The sequence below is a fragment of the Sus scrofa genome, chromosome 13 (genome assembly GCF_054392235.1).
Source record: "Sus scrofa isolate SSC_HxYL_T2T_F1_AM1 chromosome 13, Sscrofa_HxYL_maternal_Yorkshire_Landrace_v2.0, whole genome shotgun sequence".
Taxonomy (NCBI): domain Eukaryota; kingdom Metazoa; phylum Chordata; class Mammalia; order Artiodactyla; family Suidae; genus Sus; species Sus scrofa.
This window is the reverse complement of record NC_139395.1, coordinates 130,935,595-130,951,114: the sequence shown is the minus strand read 5'-3', so window position 1 is coordinate 130,951,114 and position 15,520 is coordinate 130,935,595. Positions and strand designations below refer to the sequence as shown.

The 15,520-nt window shown below is 36.3% G+C and overlaps 1 protein-coding gene and 1 pseudogene across 17 annotated transcripts in view; one reads left to right on the top strand and one right to left on the bottom strand.

The window, feature by feature from the left end:
* The window catches only part of LOC106505748 (uncharacterized), a 1,225,997-nt gene that overhangs the window by 460,941 nt on the left and 749,536 nt on the right, over positions 1 to 15,520 (bottom strand). The window lies entirely within an intron of this gene.
* LOC146397612 (U6 spliceosomal RNA) lies at positions 2,749 to 2,845 on the top strand (annotated as a pseudogene).

Below are 15,520 nucleotides of genomic sequence, written 5' to 3'. Positions count from 1 at the left end.
AACTCCAATAATATGAAAATAGATATATACACAAGATTGTTTTCACTGTCACTGAAAAATAGTGGAATATCGTAAATGCCCATCCATAAGACAGTTGTTGAATAAACTATGGTACATCCACACAGGGGACATTCTTTTATTTAAGAAAGGATGAACTAATGAGTGATTTTTAGGATACTGTTAAGCAACAGCATTGTGTCTGGCTGATGTCTGGTTTAAAGCTTTTTAAAACGTGCTTGTTAGTATAACTTTTCCCATTCTTAGTAAGTGCTCTTTTTAGAAAAATAATTTTGTCTTTATGTTTTCTTTTTCTTAAATGAACAAATGGTCTCCTATTTTTCTATAAACATCTGGTTATACAAAACCAAGATTTTCTTCAGACTTGTGGACTATGGTATGAAAATAAAACATGTATGGTCTTTTAAAAAATTTTTATTGGAGTATAGTTGATGAAACAATGTTGTATTAGATTCTCATGTACAGCAAAGTGATTCAGTTTATATATAAATATTTTCATTCTTTTTTCCCATATAGATTATTACAGAATATTGAGTAGATTTCCCTGTGCTAACATGTAACATGCATGGTCTTTTATTTGATTTTTCTGATAGGTTTTTCACTAAACTACTGCAAAGAATTTTTCTAAAGCAGTTCTCAAACCTACCTGAGCATCACAATCAGTACGGAGCTTTAAAAAAATAGAGATTTCTGAACAACACATAAGTCTAGGTGCTGTTCAGGAACCCTCTGAGCCTCACTGAGGTCTGGGAACCTCCACTGAGTACATGTTTGCAAAATAAAGATGTTATTTTTGCTTTGTAGTTTTGTGATAACTATCAAAAATTTCTTAATGAGAGCTTAACTAATTGGCCATACATGTCTAATCCTGAAATTGGGAGATTTTAAGAACAAACAAACAGTAGTGAAAAACTCTTTTGTTTCATGCAGCAGTTTAGTATAATGATGCCTGGACTAAAAGCCAGTCCCCAGGAATTGATTCCTGCCCCCGATACATCCACAGCCTGTGAATCAGCAAAGCTGTTAATGTTAGTATCTGTTTTCTCTTTTGTAAAATGTGTACAGTTTGGTCTATTTCACATAGCACTGAGGATCACTGAAGATATAGGATTAAAAGTATTCTTATAAACTAGTAAGTATTATGGATCTGAAAATAATTCTCATTATATATTGAAAGCCTCTGTTCCTATTATATTTTTAAAGTTTAATTTTATATTTAGACTACCATTTTTATATGTTACTATCTATTGATCTACCTACCTATCACCTATATATCTTTCTCTACTCATTCATCTATCCCACCATCTTCCCTGTAAATTCAAACAAAGCATGAACATTGGTTCCATGGGAATCTTATGCTTGCCTGTATTAATGCCAGCATCAGCTTGAGGCAACTCACAGAGGATCTGAGGTAGAGTCATATACTGAACATCTAAGGCAATATAGAAATAATTCTCCTGGTGATAAACAGGAGTTCCATGCTTCTTTAAAAAGCAGATGAATGATTATGTTCCATATGATCTAATATAAACACTTACATCTGTTAAATATATATCTTTCATAAATTCTGGCAGAACCAAATACAATTCACAAATAGTTATATTATTATATCATTGCCTTATTTTCTGATGCATATTGTGTGCCATCATTTCAGAAAACATACCAAGTAAAATCATATTTATCTTAGATAAATACATCCTGTATATTTTCAATAAAGTGATAGAAATCAACACAATAATTTAAAAACCACATATGGTTAAGAAAAATGCCAAAGGGGGGGAGATTAATTGTGACTTTGTTGGTATGTTTCCTGAGCTGGAACAGAATCCTGAAATGCCGGTGGCATTCACACCTCTTCATTGCTGCCGTTAGCAATTCTTCATCTACTTCTGGAGTCTATAACAGCTTAGTGTATCAGAGAGATGCCAAGTTCAAATATAACTCCTGATACAGTGTTATGAAAATTATTCATTAATAAGTAACATTCAGACCTCCATGATTAAATATGGAGTCCAAATCAATTCACAGAGGCATTTTTCAATCTTTTTTCTTTTCACCTCCACTTATTTTGAATATATTCAAAGTAAAATCATGACTACTATAATTCTATAGCATGTTTCAAGCTGAGAACATGGTGTTAATTTACTTATCATCCAATCATATTCTATAGTTTGGTTCTTCAGACAGGTGGCTTTCACACTTTTTTTTCTTTTGCCTTTTGTCTTTTGTCCTTTTAGGGCCACACCAGCAGCATATGGAGGTTCCCAGCCTAGGGGTCTAATCAGAGCTGTTGCTGCCGGCCTTCGCCAGAGCCACAGCAACGCCAAATCCGAGGCACATCTGCGACCTACACCACAGCTCATGGCAACACCAAATCCTTAACCCACTGAGGGAGGCCGGGGATTGAACCCACAACCTCATGGTTCCTAGTCAGATCTGTTGCCACTGAGCCATGATGGGAACTCCAGCTTTCACACTTTTTTGATTGAGAGTAACTATAACAAATATATGTTATGTCCTCTCATAGTATACATACCACCCCTTCCTGTAACAAACACAAACAGATACAGAAAAACAAAATTGAAATAATATATTTATTTATTACTATAATTTTTACTTCTATTTTCTTCTATTCTGTCTTTGTAAAATACTGGTCACTCAATTAAATTGATTTGATGTTGGTGTAGCTGGAAAAATTACCATCTCAGTACTTTCCAAAGCTACCTGGAGTGCTGAGTTTAGCTACAATATACTAATACTGGAACAGAGATTAGCATGGTACCTGGGCAAGAATGACACACAAATTTGTAAATAATTCTGTATTTTACAAAAAATCACTTGGGGAAGTTGGATCCTGGATGAATGAATGGATAAGCAATACTACCCTGCTTCCTAGCACAGAAGAATGGAATTTTATTTCATTCTTTTGCAGCACAGTGGAGGAGACCTCATTATTGTCATTTTAAAAATGAGAGAAGAACCTTAGGGATATGACTTTATGAAGGTCACACAGTAAGCCTTCCACATTTTGATTCGATTTTCTCCCATAAAAGGGAGCTATTTCACCTCTGAGAACTATATTGAAGAAACCAAATAAAATTGGATGTCATAAAAATAATGCAAGAAGGAGTAAAATCTTGATTAATAAGAAAGTGCCAGACAGCTATGGTTAATTGAAGACTAACTAGAGGTTTCTTTTTGTTTTAACCTTTAATGCTGAAAATCCTTTCAAAATAGATTGAGCCATATCCTCGTTTATGTAACTTTAGTGTAATGAACACAGTTAAATCTCTCTTTGAGTGTTTTCTTTTTTTCTAACTTCTATATATCCTTGTAGATGTGGATCATACAGGAAATTGATTTGAAGCCAGGAAAAAATTAAAGTGGCTCTTTGGATCAAGTCTTTAATAGGACCTCATATCGTCTCTTTCTTTAAAATAAAGCACTAAACCAGTTTCAGATCTAGGTTTGTGTGTGTGTGTGTGTGTTGTTTTTATATTCTGTTGTTGTTGTTGTTTTTGAGACTGATTCAAGGAGGTTGGTCTGTAGAAGACAATTACAATCAAATAGTAATTTATGCTCTTCTCCCTCCAAATGGAATTTTAGGCTGCAGGAATATTATCATTTTTTCAGCTTATACTAGGGTATTCGCTTTTATTTTTTAAAAATTTTATTATAGTTGATTTACAATGTTCTGTCAATTTCTGCTCTACAGCAAAGTGACCCATTTATACATTTACATACACCCTTTTTTTTTTTCACATTATCCTCCATCATGTTCCATCACAAGTGATTAGATATAGTTCCCTGTGCTATACAGAAGGATCTCATTGCTTATCTATTCCAAATGCAATAGTTTGCATCTACTATCCCTAAACTCCCAGTCCATCCTACTCCCTCCCCTTCTTCCTCCCCCTTGGCAACCACAAGTCTGTTCTCCATATCCATGAGTTTGTTTCTTTTCTGTAGATAGGTTCATTTGTACCATCTATTAGATTCCAGATGTGATATCATATGGTATTTGTCTTTTCTTCCGACTTAAACATAAGACAAGACATCACAAAACTCCTAGAAGATAGCATAGGCAAAACATTCTCTGACATCAACAGTACAAATGCAAAAAAAAGACATTTCTTAGGTCAGTCTCCCAAAGCAATAGAAATAAAGCAAAAATAAACCAATGAGACCTAATCAAACTGACAAGCTTTCGCACAACAAGGGGAACCATAAAAAACCAAAAAGACAACCCATGGAATGGAAGAAAATAGTTTCAAATGATGCAACTAACAAGGTCTTAATCTCCAAAATATACAAACAACTCATACAACTCAACAGCATAAAAACCAAACAACCACATTTTGAAAAATGGGCAGAAGACCTGAATAGACATTTCACCAAGAAGACATATGGGTGGCCAAGAGGCACATGAAAAAATGTTCAACCTCACTAATTATTAGAGAAATGCAAATAAAAACTACAATGAGGTACCACCTCACATCAGTCAGAATGGCCATCATTAGTAAGTGTATAAATAACAAATACTGGAGAGGGTGTGGAGAAGGGGGAAACCTCACTATTGGTGGGAATGTAAATTGGTAAAACCACTATGGAAAACAGTATGGGGGTACCTCAGAAAACAAAATATAGAACTACCATATGATCCAGCAATCCCACTCCTGGGCATATATCCAGACAAAACTTTCATTGAAAAAGATACATGTACCCCTAAGTTCACAGCAGCACTATTCACAATAGGCAATACATGGAAACAATATAAATATCCAAGGACAGATGAATGGATTAAGAAGATGTGGTTCATATATACAATAGAATAGTACTCAGCCATAAAAAAGAAAAAATAATGCCATTTACAGCAACATGGATGGAACTAGAGACTCTCATGCTAAGTGAAGTAGGGTATTCTCCTATACTAAGGAAAAGATGCAGTTACAACTTTTACAGATTGTTCAGAGACAGCTAAAATTCATAAGCTTCCTCTTTTATTAGGAAAAATATGAAAGTGTAGTTTTCTCACAGAAACTAATGAAATCTCACTCTGAACAGTTGACCTCAATCTCCCTTGACCAAGACTGACACCTCTCAGCCTTTTCTTTATGCACCATCCATCACCTTTACTGTTTTCATTGACAGACATTTATTGAAACAGAGGGATAAGTAATTTGACATGGGAACAAGTGACAATGTAATCAAAGAGACACACACCAGAAGTGGCTACTATAGGTGCTCTGGGTGTCTTTATTGGCAGGGCAACATCATAGTCTTTACAGTTTAGCAAAATAAATTTAGAAATAGATTTCACGGCTAAAATTAGCAACTTTCAAAATAGAGGCTAAAATACTTTAGAAACATTTACTCTGTCACAAGACTGTAGTTTTAAAGTCTAACCAAGCCTTTTCCTTTAAGTGCCCCCTGACATTTACTTACTACAGAAGCCTCTGTATAAACCCTAGCTTGGAAGACTACTGGTCACCCACATCTGGCTATGTAGTCACCTGAATCCTGCTGCTCTAATGTTGCATTTGTCCTAAGTGAATCTTTCACATGAGGTAGAGTCTTAGTACCCTATGGGGAAAATATAAACCCAAGATATAGCAGAGTTTATAGGATTGTTTTCTGTGTGCTGGCTAATAAATGGCTATGTTTGCAGAAGAATTTCATATTTAATTACTTAGAAAGTTTCTTTATTGTGAAAGATGGCACAGGAGCAGTATTTAAACTTTTCCTTCTTACAACCATTGGCTATTGATTTATATGCAAAGAAGCCTGAATATTTGTGTATGTCCAGATTGGCTTAGGTCAGTTTATAATAAGATATATCAGAATAAAGCTTGAGTGAGCATTCTTAAGCATATTCACTCAGTAGGTAGACTAAATGATCAATAACATCCCTTCTATTTAAAGACACAGAACTCTTTGTATGAGCCTACATTCAGAATATTCCTAGAAAGGAATGACTCCTCTCTGGAATATTTTGATGATTAGAAATGACTTTGCCAAGAAGAATTTGCCCACACTTTCTTGGATTGGTGGTTCTTTACAGAAGTTATTTGGTTCCAACATAAGTAGACCTTAATTGAGAGTATAAAAATTGTGAGGATAACATAGTCCCAGCATTTCATATGTAAGGAGTTGTTAAGTAGGGAGGGCACATGATGGGGCTGTGATAGAATCTGACTACCAGAAAAGAAGCTGGAGTCTGTCCCAGCCAACATGAAAAGTAACCTGAAGTTCTGATGCATATAATCTTCTTAGAGAAGAGGTAGGACCACACTCTTTTTTTCCTCTACATAGCCTTCTCAGCCTTCCTGCTGCAGTTCAAGATCTCTGCTTTCAGGCTGAGCTTAATGTGTAACCAAATCTCTCATGACAAGATTTCAAGATGCCAAATGATCAGGGAGGGAGATCCACAACCAGGTACCTAATTCTAACATGTTTGACAGAAATAGGATTCACATTTCTAACAAAGCCCCTGGAGAGTCAAGTGCTCTCCATGTCTAGTTGCAAAGAGTTAACAAGTCCATGCAAAATCCCACTTACATTGTACAGCACAAAATCTGGCTCCATGTTTGTAAGTGTTATTTATGTTATTAAGAGGGCTAAATGTCACTTATATTTATCACCACATTTATGGAGCTGGACATAAGATATCTTAATCTTCAAAGCTGTTATATTTTGTGGTTGGAGACATATTCTACCAAACCACCCCCTTCTCTAACACCTGCCAAGGTTGATGACAGAGAGAGAGAGTTGCCTAACCTGAGGAAATTTCATTTTCCAAATTCTACCTCATCAAAGTGAGTCTGAGTCAGCATCTATCCTTCCTGCTTTCTTCCATCTGTTCTCCATTCACACTTGCCTAATTTATCATTTGATTGATACTCTGGCTATCTACCATAATGTTCAAATGAGAAAGACAACATTGTATCTTTTAATTTTTAATAAAGTAGTTTTTAGTAATTATAAACTTAGTATCTTTCCTAGCCCACAGCCTGTGAAAGGCTTCCTCTACATTTACCACCAGCCAGTGGCTCCATAGCTTCAGCTAAGTCAGTAAAATAAAAGAGAAGTACAAACTTGAGGAGGGGGCTTGGGAAACAGTGAAAACATGCCTTTAAAAGTTTGCTATGTACTTCCCACTACACTGGCATCAGCTGAAAGCCTATTTTTCCTTGAAGATGTTGAAAGATGCAAAATAGCACTCCTTCCCTAACTTTGAGAAAAGCCATATAATATACAAAATAAGGATTTATCTTGAGGTCACAAGACCATCAAGTAAACTGAATTCTAAACAAGGACAAGCCTCATCCAAAAAGAGCCAGGACTTAACAAACTTACATTTGGCAGCAAATGGGTCATACACCAAACAGGCAGGGAAAAAGAAATCAGTGAAAGTTTTACAAATTCTTAATATCAAGTGTGACCCCATGTTTCAGTTAAGAATAACTGGTAGAACTAGACACAAGGGGGGTTTCACACTCACTCACACTCCCTTTTCCATGTGCCTCCATCAGGCGCTTATGAAAAACATGGAGTCAGGCAGGGCAAATGACAAAGGAGAGTCCAGCTCAGTGGCATAGGCATAAAGGAGGTGAATGACCCTGCTAATGACCATGGTAATGCTGTGCCTTCTTCTCATAGTGTTCTTTCCTAGAAAACAAAAGCCTTAATCTGCTAAGGTGGGGAAATAAAATCTCTGCCCCTCAGGGCATGGGTACAGATGCACTGCTTCTGATGTGGGAGGAGAAATAAAACCTGTCTGCTTCTGAGAAAGGGGTAGAGAAGCCTACCATCCTGAGAACACAGCCAGAGGTCCATTTTTGCTGAGTTAGAAGTAGAAGCAAGACTCTTTCTCCTTGAACCTAGCATCCTACACTCTTCACAAAAGACATCTATTTCTGCAGAAAAGGCAGAAAATTTCTGCCTAAGAACACCCCCCAAAAGGAGGAGGAATGGAGAAAAGATCAACCACAGAGGCCCAGGCACAGAAATCCTGCCTAAAACTGCCCAGGAAAGTAAAAATGCCCTACAGCCCATGAGAAATCTAGCACTGAGCAACAAGCACAAACAGAGTACCACTGGACAAGAGCTTGGTGGCACAGCTCTGCAGAGATGACCAAATCCTGAGAATAGAATGTGAACACTGACATTCTTCCAGCTTCCTAGGCACCACACAAGTACAAGCTAATGGAAGCTAAACACTGGAAGATCTGAAGCTCATGCTATACTAGGAACATCTTTCCCAAGCCCAGCTTAACTATGGAAATCCACTCCCCACACCAAGAGTTTCGCTGATGAAGGGGTATGTAAAGAGGAGTGAGGTGGGATGGGGGGCTCTACCACTTGCTAGCATAAATGCTGATTACCTCAGATTCTACAGTTCTTTTTTACAATGTTAATCTCTCTCTCAAAAACTGAAAGACACAATGAAGCAATAAAAATATTTTTTCAATAGTTAATGTAATGAATAAAATCAGAGAAATGACTCAGATCTTTGACTAATCTGATAGGTCTTTAAAGTAGCCATGATTAACATGTTAAAGTATTCTAGAAGAAAACATCAGATCACATACAGGAACAGAAAAAAAAATCACTGCAGAGAGAATGAAATTATTTTTAAAAAGTTAAATACATGTTAGTAAAAAAGAAAAACCATCAAAGATGAAGACTTCCTTCACTGACCTTATCATAAAACCAGATACTACTGAAAAATAACCAGTGAATGAGGAGACAGGTAAACAAAAATGATCCCAAATGATCATTTTGGTAAACAGATCATCAGACAAATAGAAGCAAAAGAGAGAAGGAGAGAAAAAGAAAGAAAGAGAGAGAGAGAAAGAAAAAGGGAGGGAGGGAGGAAGAGGGAGGGAGGGAGGAATGAGAAAGAAAAAGAAAGAAAAAAAGGGAGGGAAGGACTAAGGAAGGCAGGGAAGGAACAGGAGGAAGGGAAGGAAGAAAGGGGAAAAGAAAGAGTGAAAGAGAACAGAGCATCCAAGAGCTACGGGACATTATCAGTGGGTATAATACACATACATCATGCATCTTCTCCCAAAAGGAGAAGAGAGAGTGGGATAGAAGACATATTTAAAAAGGTAATAGTTGAGAATTTTTCAAAGTTAAAGGAAAAAGTAACAAAGATCTAAGAATCAGAGGACACACATACCCTATTTATCATAGTCCAACACCTTAAAACCAAAGAAAGAGAAAATATCTTGAAGGCAAACAGAAGAAAGAGAAACATTACATGCAAAGAAACAAAGCTAATAATACAGCAAGCCAGAAGGCAATGGAGTGACATTTTTAAAGTGCTTAAAGACATAGAAATTGTCAACCCAGATTTATACATCTAATAAAACTATGTTCCAAAAGTAGAGATAAAACAAGTTGTTTTTTTTTAAAACCAACAATTGTAGAGAGAATTCTTTGCTAGCAGACCTGTGCTAGAAAAAGCATTAAAATAAGTTCTTTAGGCAGAAGGTTTGGTATTTTTAAAAACTAGATTTATACAAATTAAAGGAGTATTAAAAATGGCAAAAACAACCATAAATATAAAACATTTTTATTTTATTCACTTTGGAAGATAGCCGAAGATTTTTTTTTTCTTCTTTTTAGGGCCACACCTGTGGCATATGGATGTTCCCAGGCTAGGGGTTGAATTGGAGCTGTAGCTGCTGGACTACACCACAGCCACAGCAATGTCACATCTGAGCTACATCTGCGACCTACACCACAGCTCATGGCAACTGCAGATCCTTAACCCACTGAATGAAGCCAGGGATAGAACCTGCGTCCTCCTGGATGCTAGTCAGATTTGTTTCCTCTGAGCCACAAAGGGAACTCTGATAGCTAAAGATAATTTTTGACAAGAATATTCAATGGGAAAAGGATAGTCTATTTAATAAATGGTTGTGAGAAAACTGAATGTTCATATGTGGAATAATTAAATTTGATCCCTATCTTTTTTTGGGACATGCTATCTTAAACTATTCATGAAAATTAACTTGAAATAGGTTAAAGACTTAATCATAAGACCTGAAACCATAAAACTCCTAGAAGGAAACAAAGGGAAACTGCTGCTCAACATGTGTCTTGGCAATTTTTTTTTCTGAAATGACAAAAATACATTAGCCATGAAAGCAAAAATGAACAAGTGGGACTACATCAGACTAAAAAGCTTATGCACAGCAAAGAAACTATCAACAAAATAAAAAGGCAACCTGTGAAATGGGAGAAAATATTTGCAAATCATATATCTGATAAAGGATTATTATCAAAAGTATATAGAAACTCATACAACTAAATAACAAACAAAATACAGAACAACAACAATTTAATTACAAAACAGGCAGAGGAACTAGACAGTTGTTTTGCCAAAGAAGATATACAGGTGGCCAACAGGTACATGGAGAGATGTTCAACATCACTAATTATCAGGGAAGTGCAAATTAAAACCACAATGAGATATCACCTCACGCCTTTAGAATGGCTATTATCAAAAGGAAAAGTGACAACAAAGTTGCTAAGGATGTATAGAAAAGGGAAACCTTGTGCCTTGTTGGTAGGAATATAAATTGGTATAGCCACTATGGAAAACAGTAAGATATTTCTCAAAAAATAAAAATAGAATTACCCTATGATCTAGCAATCCCATTTCTGGGTAATGCCTGGTAGAAATAAAACTAAGATCTAAAGAGCTGTCTGCACTCCCACGTTCAGTGAAGCATTATTATTAACAATAGTCAAGATACTAAGATATCAAAACAACTTAAGTGACCATCAATGGATGAATGGATAAAGAAGATGTTTTATATATACATACATACATACATACATATATATATACATATATATAGACACATGTGTATATATAGACACACACACAGAGAGAGAGAGTGTGTGTGTGTATATACGTATAGAGAGAGAGTGCCAATCACAAATTCTGCCATTTGTGATATGGATGCATGGATGGACCTTGAGGGCATTATGCTAAGAGAATTAGGTCAGATCAATTAAGTCAGATAAAGAAGGACAAATACTGTGTACTATTACTTGCATGTGGAATCTAAAAAAGCTGCATTCTAGAAACAGAGAGTAGAATGGTAGCAGCCAGGGCCTGGCAGGGGTGAGTAGGAGAGACTAAGGAGATGTCAAAGGGTACAAACTTCCAGTTATAAGATGAATAAGTTCTGAAGATCTTTTATAGCATGGTAATTACAGTCAGTATTATTTTACCATATACTTGAAAGAGTACATCTTAAATGTTCTCACTGTATCAAAGAAAACGGTAATTATGTGAGGTAATAGAAGTGTTGGCTAACCCTCCTCTGGTAATCATTTCTCAATATAAAAGTGTATCAGCTCATCACAATGTACCCCTTAAACTTACACAATGTTTTCTGTCAATTATATCTCAATAGAGCTGGAAAAAATAAAATAAAAATTGCCGTGTTTTAAGAAAGAATAAATGATACATGAGGTACTAGAAAGAGTATATAATGTACTCTTTCAAGAATCTTGGCTATAAAGGAAAGGGGAAAGTTAGGTGGGCCAGAATGAGAAAATGAATAATTGCCTTTTTTGGCTTTACTTGAGAAATTGGAATATGTCGAAGATGGCTGGTGAAAACATTAGTAGGGAGAAATCATTAAAGATGGGAGAGAAAATGTGCTGGAGCTAGTATTAGTGGGAAGAAATGTGATTCAGATCCATAGTGAAATTAATTTAACATTGATGGACAGACACCTCTTCCGTAGAAACAGAGCAAAATCAGTAAGCGTGGGTATGTGCACATATGACTGTAACTGTGTACTGTAAATTTTTATAGGACTGAATATTTAGATAGTATCCTGCTATCTCCTCAAAGTTTTTATTTTAAATGTCCCATGGCTTTTATAAAGCAAGTCCTAAAGATGTGAAAGAAAAATGGAGGAGTTGCTGAGTAGCAACTGCATAATAATATGAAATAAAAATAATAGCAGGCACTCCATTCTCAGAAGGCAAAGACACAAGGGGGATGAACACTCTTTATGTCATCTGATACCCAGCAGAACCAGAAATATAATATTTATCTCACAAATATATTTTTATAACTAAAAAAAAGTTCTTGGAGAAAATGGTCTTATGTACTTTGAGGGTCAACACCTTTATGTAAAAAAAAAAAAATCTACATTTTATCTTAAATTTTAAAGTCTATCTGCTCAATCAAATAAGGTGCTTATGGCTAAGGTACGTTAATAAAAATATCCCCAAACTCTACTATGTAATATAGATTTTAATCCCTTTCTCCAGATAACCTGATTTCTTTCTCAGATTTTTTAAATGAAGAATGACATATCATTGTTATGACACAATGAGGTAAGACTTCAAAGTATGAGTGGGTGTTAGGCAGAAGAATACTGCTAACAAATAAAAAAAAAATGTAGGTTGAAGTCCCACATACCATTTTAAAAAACAGTCATGTCTATTGCTCTCAATCACTTATTGCTAAAAATAAAATATCACAGGATATAAAGTGTCAGAGAGGCAGTCAAGAGACTTCCTTTGGATTTTTCATTGCATAAAATTAATTGGTTCAATTGAAGCTGGAGGATTGTCTAGGGGTTTCTGATAAATGCTCTTTAAAAACCTTGTAGCAGTAGGTTTTGAAGTGAGAGGGAAATCTATTTATTAGTACAAACTGTTCCATTGGAGGCATTTATAATTTGGTCAAGCTAATTCTAGAAATAAATGTTCCCATCAGAAGAAGTTGCATGCACTGCCAATAAAATAAATACAAGATAGATCTAGTGCACAGACAGAATGTTTTTCTTAATGGAAATATAAATCTTTTTTTTTTTTTAGGTGGTATCAAAAAATAAGTAAATCTATTTTCCTTGTTATAGTGCAAAGTACATATAAGGCTTTCATCCTAGTTACAGAATCTCTGTTAAGGTGAACAGTCCTTAGTGTCCTATGGTTTTCTTTGTGAATAGAGTTTTAGAGAAACATGTTTGTTTTCAACTGTTATGCCAACGACAGTCTTTGAAAATTCCAAGAAAAATCATAGGGCAAACAAAAAGTTGGGAGAGTCATGATTCCATCCTCTCACCTATAGTTTAGAGTATATTACACTACAGTATCTAAAATTGAAAAATTTAGGTGTTCCCTCAGTGGTGCCATGGGTTAAGGATCCAGCATTGTCACTGCTGTGGCTCAAGTGGCAGTTGCGGCACAGGTTTGACCCCCAGCCCCAGAACTTCTGCATGCTTATGGGCCTAGCCAAAATAAACAAATAAATAAAATAAAAATCAAGATAAATAGAATTGAAAAGTTTACAGTTTACTATCACTACCCCAACATAAGTTGGTTGGGTTCAGCAGTGATGTGATGGAAAGGGCCCCAGTGCCGGGCTCACTTGGCCCAAGTTTGCACCTTAGCACTAAAATGTTTGAGTCAAGTTGGACAAGTTACCTTTCTGGGGGCTTTAGATATACCTTCACAAACTGAAATAATGAAAACTGCCTTCATCGCAGATTTGTTGAGTGAAGCACTCAAGAAAATGTATGTTAAAGCAATCTGTAAATTACAAAGATCTGTATAACTTTAAGGAATTTTTATTACTGAATAAGAGCAGGCAAAGGTCAAAGCTGCTCCAGACAGCAGAGAATATTCAAAACAGTGAGTATGTGACAATCCCTCTTGATCATGATTTTTGGGGTTAGTAGATGTAAACTACTGCATTGGCGTGGATAGGCAATGAGGTCCTGCTGTATAGCACAGGGAACTATATCTAATCACTTGCAATGGAACATGATGGAAAATAATGTAAGAAAGAGAATGTATATGTATCTATACCTGGGTCACTTTGCTGTACAGCAGAAATTGACATAACATTGTAAATCAACTATAGTAATTTTTAAAAAAAAAACAAATCTCGGAGTTCCTGTCATAGTGCAGTGGAAGCGAATCTGACTAGGAACCATGAGGTTGCAGGTTCAATCACTGGCCTCACTCAGTGGGTTAAAGATCTGGCATTTCTGTGAGCTGCGGTGTAGGCTGCAGACGTGGCTTGGATCCCGCATCGCTGCGGCTGCGGTGTAGGCCAGCAGCTGTAGCTCCAATTCGACCCCTAGCCTGGGAATCTCCATATAACTTGGGTGTGGCCCTAAAAAGCGGAAAAAAAAAGAATCTTTCATCAATTAAAACAGTTATTTATTGTTTATTTATTTAACAGCTTTAGTTCTGTGTGTTTCTTAAAAGTGCCTGACCAAATAATCTTAATCCTTTTAAAGAGCATATTTCCTATTTCAATGACTTGCTAGGACTTAATGAACAACAACAATTAAAATGACTGATAACTATCATGTTCATATGCTGTTGTGGGTTTCTAAAGAGTTTATTCATGAGGACAAAGAGAATTGCATTTCTTGCTTATCAAAACCTCACACCATAGTGGGAATGGAGCAGGAAGCACAATCAGCCAGGCTTGCTAACTCTGAGTGTCAGGAAATAATAAGGGTGCAGTTGTATTTTGCTCTTTTTTTTTTTTTTTTGCCTTTTTGCCTTTTTGCCATTTTCTTGTGGCGCATGGAAGTTCCCAGGCTAGGGGTCAAATTGGAGCTGCAGCCACCAGCCCACACCAGAGCCACAGCAATGCCAGATCCGAGCCGCAGCTACAACCTACACCACAGCTCAGGGCAATGCCGCATCCTCAACCCACTGAGCAAGGCCAGGGATCGAACCCGCAACCTCATGGTTCCCAGTCGGATCTGTTAACCACTGAGCCATGACGGGAACTCCCTGTATTTTGTTTCCTAATAGAAATTAGACATCTATAGCTAAATATCAATAATCTTTGAAAAACAATTTAAAAGTCTTCCCCCACAATTTTTTTTTCTACTTTTCTAAAGTTACATTCTTTATATATGAATATTTTTCAAAATTCTTGTTAATGGATGCCACCGGCTATAACAGGAAAAATTAAAGCCCTGCAGTGTTTCAGTACCTCTATCTGTAACAACACAGAGACATGTTTTCCCATTTTGCCCCCTCCACACACACCCACCATAAAAAGGTTATGTGTGGGCTTATGAATGCGTTCCCACCCAAAGATATCACTGCAGTGAAACAGTTAACTGACTTCAGAGGTATATTTCAAACTCCCTCCGAGAGAAAATAGTACTGGTACATCAAATAAGCACTTGGCATTACTGAAGAGCACTGGAAAAGACCCAATGTCACAGTCACAGTTTGGAGCATGCCCAGATAGTACAGACGAGAGTTCAGAAAAAAAAGAGTTCAATTTTAAGCATTCTGTATTAAAAGAACTGGTTCCATTTCAGAAGCTTTCATTGAACAGTGACCAAGTGTCCACACTACTCTAGGCACTGGGACCTCACTTGTGAATAGGCAAAAATCCCTGCCTCAAAGAAGTGATAGAGTTCCTGAGAAGGGATTGCTAATGTCCTGTGGTGTGATGGAGACACAGATAATGGATTCATCCTCA